Source organism: Bos indicus x Bos taurus, chromosome 23, assembly GCF_003369695.1.
Source record: "Bos indicus x Bos taurus breed Angus x Brahman F1 hybrid chromosome 23, Bos_hybrid_MaternalHap_v2.0, whole genome shotgun sequence".
Classification (NCBI taxonomy): Eukaryota; Metazoa; Chordata; class Mammalia; order Artiodactyla; family Bovidae; genus Bos; species Bos indicus x Bos taurus.
In genome coordinates, this window is record NC_040098.1 from 32726199 (window position 1) to 32735181 (window position 8983).

The 8983-nt window shown below is 40.9% G+C and overlaps 6 non-coding genes across 6 annotated transcripts; 4 read left to right on the forward strand and 2 right to left on the reverse strand.

Moving 5' to 3' along the window:
• Positions 1-254: 254 nt before the first annotated feature.
• TRNAS-UGA lies at positions 255-336 on the forward strand. The gene has a single exon. It is a non-coding gene; the product is annotated as a tRNA-Ser (tRNA).
• A 1103-nt stretch (positions 337-1439) lies between these two features.
• TRNAQ-UUG lies at positions 1440-1511 on the forward strand. The gene has a single exon. It is a non-coding gene; the product is annotated as a tRNA-Gln (tRNA).
• Positions 1512-2002: 491 nt separating this feature from the next.
• Positions 2003-2074, forward strand: TRNAQ-UUG. The gene has a single exon. It is a non-coding gene; the product is annotated as a tRNA-Gln (tRNA).
• A 1618-nt stretch (positions 2075-3692) lies between these two features.
• TRNAS-GCU lies at positions 3693-3774 on the forward strand. The gene has a single exon. It is a non-coding gene; the product is annotated as a tRNA-Ser (tRNA).
• Positions 3775-6964: 3190 nt separating this feature from the next.
• On the reverse strand, positions 6965-7037 carry TRNAR-UCG. The gene has a single exon. It is a non-coding gene; the product is annotated as a tRNA-Arg (tRNA).
• A 1297-nt stretch (positions 7038-8334) lies between these two features.
• On the reverse strand, positions 8335-8406 carry TRNAM-CAU. The gene has a single exon. It is a non-coding gene; the product is annotated as a tRNA-Met (tRNA).
• Between the last annotated feature and the right edge of the window lie 577 nt (positions 8407-8983).

An 8983-nucleotide genomic window follows, 5' to 3' on the forward strand; every position in this document is an offset into this window, starting at 1 on the left:
ATTTAATCTTTCAGATTTGGGGACCACTACACATCGTAGGGATTGGAATGTGACCTTCGTAAGATCTCTGGTATTTTGTAAGTCAGACAAAGGTTACATTTTGTGATAAGATCTGTAACCAACATCTCATCTTCAAATTGTTGATATTTTTATCATGATGACAGGCATTCCAGAACAGCTGTTAAAATGAAAGGACATTTGTAACAGGCAAGATATTCCTCATGGGAAAATATCTAGACAATCTTATCAGTTCTGTAGTCGTGGCCGAGTGGTTAAGGCGATGGACTTGAAATCCATTGGGGTCTCCCCGCGCAGGTTCGAATCCTGCCGGCTACGTAGTCGCTTTTTTTTTTTTTTTTCTCTCTCCTCCTCTCCAGGTCCAAGTACTAACTGTGGAAACTTGACACGAAATACACTGTTTCCCTGATTATTATTATCTTTCTCCATAAAATTGGATGGAGGAAATTTTAGTCCCCTAGTATAACTGTCTGTAGAGAAAATCTTTGAAATTTACTTTGGTAAACGCTAGGGATTTCTGAGACCATTATAAATACACACACACACACACACACACACACATATATGTTAAGCTCAGGCATTAATTCATTTTGAATTACTATCTCCCCAACTTAAATTCAGTTTAGGTCTGACTTTCGATCCTCACTTGCCTCGTTTTCCCCTTAATGAACTTCCAAGAATTTGGGTATATCAAGGCATCACTATTTTACTCGTGAATATTTTGACGTTTCAGAACCAGTATTTCAAACAGAAATTTCCAACATTTCCTTCTGGAGCCCTCTTATCATTCCATTTAGGAGGCCATATTGTAGGGAGTAAGTATCAGTTGAAGAATATTCAAAACTGTTTTCAGATTTTGGCTAAATTTTATTAAAAAAAAAACCAAAAAACCCCAAACATACCAAAAATTGTTTCGCTTGCTAAAACTCTTTCTAAGACATACGCACACGGTATATACGACAGAAATAAGAATGAATATAACAAAAATTCAACTTGTATTAAACTTGCAATTGATCCATTTGGAATTGCGGATAAGCAAAAAGAAGTTTGTAAAAATACTCCAAAGTTTTTCCTTAATCTCAAAATTACCAATAATTTCCTATCTTATCTTGAACGTTTTTCTTCTTCTTCTATATTCACACGTGTCCTATGGAATTTTTAAGTGTAGACACCATATATAGACATTCATGGCCCAGGTCAGAAATTCAGTTAAGTGCAGTTTTGATTTTGCAAGGAAGGCAGATACTCAAACCCTACGTGGACTCTGAGAATAACTGGAAGCAAAGTGAGCTGTACGCTTTTCGCATTGTGGAGCACTGATAATGAGGCCTTCATTCATACAAGACCGAAATCATCAGAATAAAGTGCATATGACACACTGCAGCCACGTTTCTAACTGCTCGCCTTAAAGAACATACGGTGGCCCCATGGTGTAATGGTTAGCACTCTGGACTTTGAATCCAGCGATCCGAGTTCAAATCTCGGTGGGACCTGACTTTTGGTGCCTTCCCTCCCCGTCTCTTCAATCACTGTGGTATCTCCAGGAGGCCAGACATCTAAGCACTTGCGCGACTAGACACCCCATCCCCGTCAGCAAGGAGGCAATGTTCTGCCGAACAACTTTCTTCATCTATTCATCTGAGATTTCCCATCTGTTGTCTTCTCCATTTCCTTCTCTGGACTACAGAATCCCCTCAGATTCTAGTAATTTAGATTGCTGTCTGCTTGACTATTCGCGTTTTATACCCCTGACCTCAGTTCTGGGTCCGAGTTCCATCAGTTTTTAATATGAACTGGGTCCTGAGAAATTCGTAGTGCCTGTGAGCCTTGGTCGTTGTATTTCACTCGGATCCTTTGCTGACTGGGATACAACTGATTCTTTATATATATTTTTAAGATAAAAAATTATAGTTCTCGAAGTCCTGAAGAGCACAGGCTCTTCAATGAATATTCAGAAATCTTCCAGGAGAGAGTAGGTTGTAGTGGCCCCATGGTGTAATGGTTAGCACTCTGGACTTTGAATCCAGCGATCCGAGTTCAAATCTCGGTGGGACCTTCATTAGTTTTGGTGACCAGCCAATTTTCTCTCGGTTTGCCTCAAATTGATAATGTACACATCGGTTTCCGGGCATAACCTTCCCACTCAGGCATCCTCCGGAGAAGCATTCTCCCTTACTTTCTTCTGGGACTCCTATGAAGTGGGTCAGATCTGTAAGTGAACTACCTACTTGAGTGATTAAGAGTTCATATATCAGAGGCCTTTATAGCAGTCCCAGAAGACAGGCCCCACCTGTGATCCTTTTCTCCTTCGGAGCTCAGGCAAATGCTCTGTAGGCTGCAAAACTCTGCACACAGACCAGAAAATGTCCAAAACATAGAATAAGATTCTAAGCTATCGGTCATCTGAGAGTCTCCACTGTCTCTTTACAGGACAGTGTAAAGTCTCCACTGTCTCTTAATGTTCCCACTGAATCTATGCTGAAGCCTTTGAAAGATCAACTGACCAGGATACAAATCTTCCTGTGAAGGTTACTTATATCAAGGTCCCATGGTAAAGTGGTTAACCCTCTGGTCTCTGAGTACAACAATATCAGCTGTCAGTGGGACTCTAAATTCCTTCTGTTGACTTTCTCACCACAGTTTGAGCATGTATCCTCCAGTACTCTCAATGACAGCAAAATAAGAGTCCCCACAAATGTGTGCCTCTTGCATTCTAGAAAAAGTTCTGCAAAGTTCTTCCTGCTTATTAAGCCCCAGTCATGGAAGTGCTTTAGAACCTCTGTATTAATTTCCTATTGCTGCTGTAGTAATTGACCACAAATTTAGTTACTTAAAACAAGACAAATTTACTTTCTTACAGTTTTGGAGTTCAGAAGTCTAAAATCAAGGTTTCAGAATGGCTATGTTTCTTCTGGAGACTTCAATGAAGAATATTTCAAGAGACTTCAAGAATATTTCCTGGCTTTTTTCAATTTTAATGGCCTCTTCCATGCATTGCTTCTTGGTTCTGCATTCACATTTCCTACTATTGAATCTGATCCTCCTTTGGGTCCACTTGGATAATCCAGGATACTCTTCCATCTTGAAATCCTCAACTTAATCATATCTGCAAAATCTCTTTTACCATGTAAGGTAACGTATTCTTACATATTATGAGTGATATCATACAGTATTTGTCTTTCTTTATATGTCTTATCTCACTTAGCATAACACCCTCAAGGTCCATGTTGTCTTGAATGGCAGAGTTTCCTTCTTTCTTGTGGCTGAATAACATTCCATTACACACACACACACACACACCCTGCATTTTCTTTATTCATTTCCTGACAATTTTTTCCCATATCTTGACTATTGTAAACAGTGTTGTAATAAACATAGGAGTGCAGATATATTTTTGATATTCTGTTTTCATTTCTTTTGGATAAATAACTAAAACTGGGATTGTTGGATCATAAAATAGACCTAGTTTAAGCCTTTTGAGGATCCTTCACACTCTTCTTTAGTGCTTGGAGTGTGGTCTTTTATTTTTTTTTCCTTTATCAAAGCAAGAGGGCCATTTATAGGGAGAAAAGACATTTTCCTCATAAGTTAAAAAAATAATAATAATGTAATTTCACAAATAGAACTCTGTTGTGTAGAGAAATATAATTTTATCGGAAGAGAGTCACGCAGGTGACGAGGTGGCCGAGTGGTTAAGGCGATGGACTGCTAATCCATTGTGCTCTGCACGCGTGGGTTCGAATCCCATCCTCGTCGTCCTGTCCTCTCCCGCTGTAGTGTGGGAGTGAGGTTTTAGTGCCCTGTGAACAAGGTATAAAACCGTTACGGACGAACTGTGTAACTTTCACTATCAATAACGCATGTTTTTAACCCCTTTTATAGAGAGATTAGGAAATCCGTCGCGTGGATGAGAGAGTTAAGAAACTGCTGCCTTTGCTCAGGCTCAGGTGTGCTCACTGATTCTACTGCTTCTCCACCGGAGTCAAAAACTGATTCCGGGCCTTTTGAGTTCCGTTGTCTGTTAACACCCTGCCCAACCCGCTGGCCGCCTCCTTCCTGCCTGCGTTCCAAACAGTGAAGCAAATTACACACTCCCAGGGAGTTTTCTCAAAATGTCCTCGTTTCCGCCACACCTTCACACAGCTGAATCAGTAAACCTGAGGGTGACGTTTCTGTGGTTGCAGGCACCACAGGTGATTCTGATGGGCTGAGAACCACGGGTCATTCTCTTCATTCACTGCTCCCAACCGCTCTCCAGCCATGGTTCCTTGTCTCGGCAGTTTTTGTATATATATTTGCCTTTTAAATCCCAGGCAGCACGTTTCCAGGTCCAAGGCACTCTCTCCTTACACCTCATCACTCCCTACCCGCCCTGCGGTGGCCCCCAATCTCTTCGTCAGACTCTAGCTTTATCTGAATCCTGGTCCCTGCTTTCAGGAGCAGAAACTGTTCACATGCTCTGCTTTTGCTCATGCAGTCACTTCTGCCTGTAAAGTCACTTACTCCTTGGTGGCAAAATCTTTTTGCAAGAGGCACATCAAATGTACCTTTTCTGTGAATTCTCAAATGAAAGCATCATTCTCCTCTTTGTGTTTTGTATGAATGAATTTAGTCAAAGATCTTTTCAGGAGTTCCAGGCTCTGTTTCCTTCCTTCTTTGATCATCTTCTGCCACTTATATCTTAATTTTAGCCCAAAATCCCATAAAATCTCATCTGTTCCCCCTCTTTTCTTTCACCTTACAGGCAAACTATAGCAAAGGGCTGAGCACATGGTGTGGAATAACAAAATTTGAAGGGACCATAAAGATGATCTTTTGGAAAATCCTCCCTCCCATCACCTGTCTCTTTTACGGATGAGAAAACCGAGGTAGAGACCAGACAAATTGCTTGTTTAAAAAAAAAAAAAATCATACTTTTTTTTTTTTTTTTTTTACTAAGGTTCTTGGGAACCAAGGTCTTTTAGATCAGGAGATGATAAGGTCTTTCTAAGACTCTTCAGAGTCCCTTGGACTGCAAGGAGATCCAACCAGTCCATTCTGAAGGAGATCAGCCCTGGGATTTCTTTGGAAGGAATGATGCTATAGCTGAAACTCCAATACTTTGGCCACCTCATGTGAAGAGTTGACTCATTGGAAAAGACTCTGATGCTGGGAGGGACTTGGGGCAGGAGGAGAAGGGGACAACAGAGGATGAGATGGCTGATGGCATCACTGACTCGATGGACATGAGTCTGAGTGAACTCTGGGAGTTGGTGATGGACAGGGAGGCCTAGCGCGCTGCGATTCATGGGGTCGCAGAGTCAGACATGACTGAGTGACTGAACTGAACTGAACGTGCTCAAATCCAGTGACTGGGATTATCAATTTTGAAACTTGGAAAATTCTTCTAAAGTACACTGGTCATAGGTCAGCAGATCTTCCAAAGGCTCGTGAGGAATGAGACCTATGAAGTACAAATTTTGCAGTAAAATCTGTTTTTGAATTTTATAAGATATGGCTTATGTGGTACATGTGGTTCAAAGACGGCTCACAAACTATAACCCATTTTATTTGGAAAATAAAAACCGAGGAAACCGTGATTCAGATTGGAGGCCAAAGTGGAGTCTTGAGGAATTGGTATTTTTTTTTATATCTTTGAATTTTCTCGAATAAATAATCACAGATATTGGATATCTGAGCAGTCAGTCTTAACCCTCTTGCCTCTCCATCCCTATGTTACCTTGTTTGAAAATAAGGTTGTAGGGGTACCACCCTTTTAGATCCTTGTCTCCTCAACTTTGCACACTGTAAACATTCAACAGATAATCCTGAAATAACAGGATACTATATATGTGTGTATGTATATGTGTGTGCATGATATTGACATGGGAGAAAAAAAAACTTTGTCCAGGCAGAATATACCTAGGGTATTTGTCACTTCTTTTAATATACATTAAAGGATTATTTGGGGCTTCTCAGTGGGTAAGAAACCCCCGCTCACCTGGTGCAATGTAACAGAGGGAGACACAGGCTGCCTCCCTGGGTTGGGAAGATGGCAACCCATAGTATTTTTGCCTGGAGAATCCCATGGACAGAGGAACCTGGTGGGCTACAGTCCATAGGGTCGAAAAGAGTCCCACGCAAAAGATAATTTTAAATGTGCTAATCTCTTCTATTGTTTCCAAAAAACAGAGAAAGAGGAGTATGTTTAGTAGAAAAGAGCTAAGCCTCCATATGACTTGAATCTGGGAACATCATATGTTTCACTAAGAACTCAACATTGGAAATTAAGTTTTCTTCATCCTAACTTATTATTAAATTCAGTTATTTAGGTACAGAAAAAAGTTTTTGTATATTTTGTGTGGTTATCTTCTCTGCCTTCCTATTTGCATACACTTTGCAAACAGTCCAGCTCTTTTAATGACCTTAATATTTTGTTCTGTAATTTCGGTTTGAATAAAAGCTGTTCTCATCCTTTTGATGGCAATAAAACCAAAGGAAAAAAAAAGAAGTTCAGATGGAAAAGACAGGAGAAGAGTGGAAACCAGTGACAGATTCCAGCAGCCAGAACTGAGGACTAACAGAGAAGAGGTTGTGGCTTTGGACGAAGTCATGGGAAAGGAGAGGCAACAGGTTTCCCCCCTGTGCTACCAACTGGGGGCTCAGTTGGAGAGAGCTCCACTTACACATCGGAATTTCCTTTTCAAGGACAGGCTGAGTCTGTGAAGATGAAACTCAGGAGCTCAAATCCAAATTTAGGGAGAACGTGAGGGCCCCCAAATTACTGGAAGCTTTGTTAGTGTTTTGATTTCCAGCCACTCTTCACTCTGGTTCTCCGAAGGCTTTTGAGAATAATCTCTTAAAAATAGGGCAGAAAGAAAATGGTTCGAGACACAGTAAACACAGGGTTTTCGATTGCCTATCCAGGAGATATGGCTATTAAATTCTATTACAGGAAAGTCAAAACTAACCACGAAGGGATTCGAACCCTCAATCTTCTGATCCGAAGTCAGACGCCTTATCCGTTAGGCCACGTGGTCTCCTAGGGAATGTAGCTCCTGAGACACTTAAATTTTCTGTCTCCTCCTGAATCGTGAAAGCTGCATAATGGCAAAAAGGCAAATGGTCCCCGCGCCACCCGCGCCCTGTCTTTAGAAAAATGGAAATTCGAGATTACAGGGGTTATTTGGGGCCAAGGAGTACCATCTTGTGAAAGATAAGAACTGATAATTATTTCGGTCTTGGGTACTCCATGCAGGGAGTATATGGCACATAAAGGATGCCAAAACGTTGCATATATATATATACATACATACATACATATATACACACAGCCTTGTTGGAGACTATCTTATCTATGAGAAAATTATTGGCCTGGAAATTCAGCCAAAATGGTTTTTGAGCATGACTGGTGTCTTTCTTTTCATGACTTTTCCACTCAAGCAAGAGAGACCGTGTCATCCTTGAAGATGGAGGACAAGGAAGGCTTCTCTAGTACTTGCTTGTGTATATCTTTTCCTTTTTGTGTCTACACTTTTTTCTTTGCTGTAATAAATCTTAACCTTGGATATATCTTGATTCATGTGAATCCTTTCAGCGAATCACCAACTACTGGGTGGTCATAGGGCTACTGGAAACATCATTTTCCCTTTCCCCCGTTGCACTTAGTGTACACTCTTTTAAAGAAATATCTGTACTGTACATACGTGTACTATACATAGTTACATATTGTTTTAAAAGCATGTCTACGCTGTAGGCTACTTAATGAGTGTTCTTAGGTCCTAGTACAGTATGTAACATAAATATCTGAATAGGAATACTTTCTGAGAGAGGAAAAATATATAAAACAGTCCACACATATATTTTAAAAATAAGCATAGAGAATAGTTCTGTTAGAGGTTGAAAAGGAAGGTAGAGGGTAGAGACACATTTACAGTAGCGGCCGAAGTGGTCTTCTCAGGTCAGCGTACAATTAAGGTCACCAAACTCTGCAGTCTCAAACTGTTACTTATTTACTCCAAAGATTAAAACTCTAGTAGTTGCAAAGAATCTGCGCAGGCATGGCCCAGGAGATTTTTAGTTTGTCACTTTAACTACATGGCCTCAATTTCTTACAAACAGTGCTTTCTGAATTATGAGTAGAAGGAAGCATAACTAGATCTGGGCTTCCACTCCTGCTCTCTTAATTCAGCACTTTCACAGCATCACAAGACAATGAACGCTGTCATGAAAACTGGAGACAATAACATGGTTACTTTGGCAAACACAAGAAATCACGGAAACGGTTTTCACATTTATTTTCAGGGCATTTTCTAGTAGTTCAGAAAAAGCTGAAACTAGCAGAGGATGGTTTCGATCCATCGACCTCTGGGTTATGGGCCCAGCACGCTTCCGCTGCGCCACTCTGCTTTACGACCCAAACACGTTACTAATAATACCCTTAACTGTACTAGGAAGCACGCCTCTAACTTTAGAAAACTGTAAGGGCGGGGTCGGGGAGGGGTATTTATTTCAATACTTTGGCTACAAGATGCCAACAGTTTGGATTAATGTCGCTACCAGAATCAGAGAAAACAAGTAGAAAAGTAAACATTAATACGGAGTTAAGTTACTGGGCGCAGAAGGAGGAACGGTTAATTAAATCAGAATCACAAGTTTTAATAATCAAAGAAGAAAACGAAAATAAGACGTGAAAGGAACTTTGGTTCCCGCGGCTGGCGAGATTTCTACCGGAGAATCGCTAAGCAACCATGTATTTGCCTTTTGTGAAAAAAATCTTTTGGTTAGATTTCCCTTGGCTTGGTGATGGAAAAGGCGAGGTCTTGAAGCTTTTAAACTCCTCTGGAGAGGGGTTTCGATTTGAAGGGATTTTGTTACCGGGACGGAGCAGCAGTGCTGAAGGCCCCGTAAACGTGGAGGTAAAGCCGGGCCCTCATTTCCAACGAAGGTTACAGCAGTTCCGGTCATGTGGGCCATGGCTCCAGTG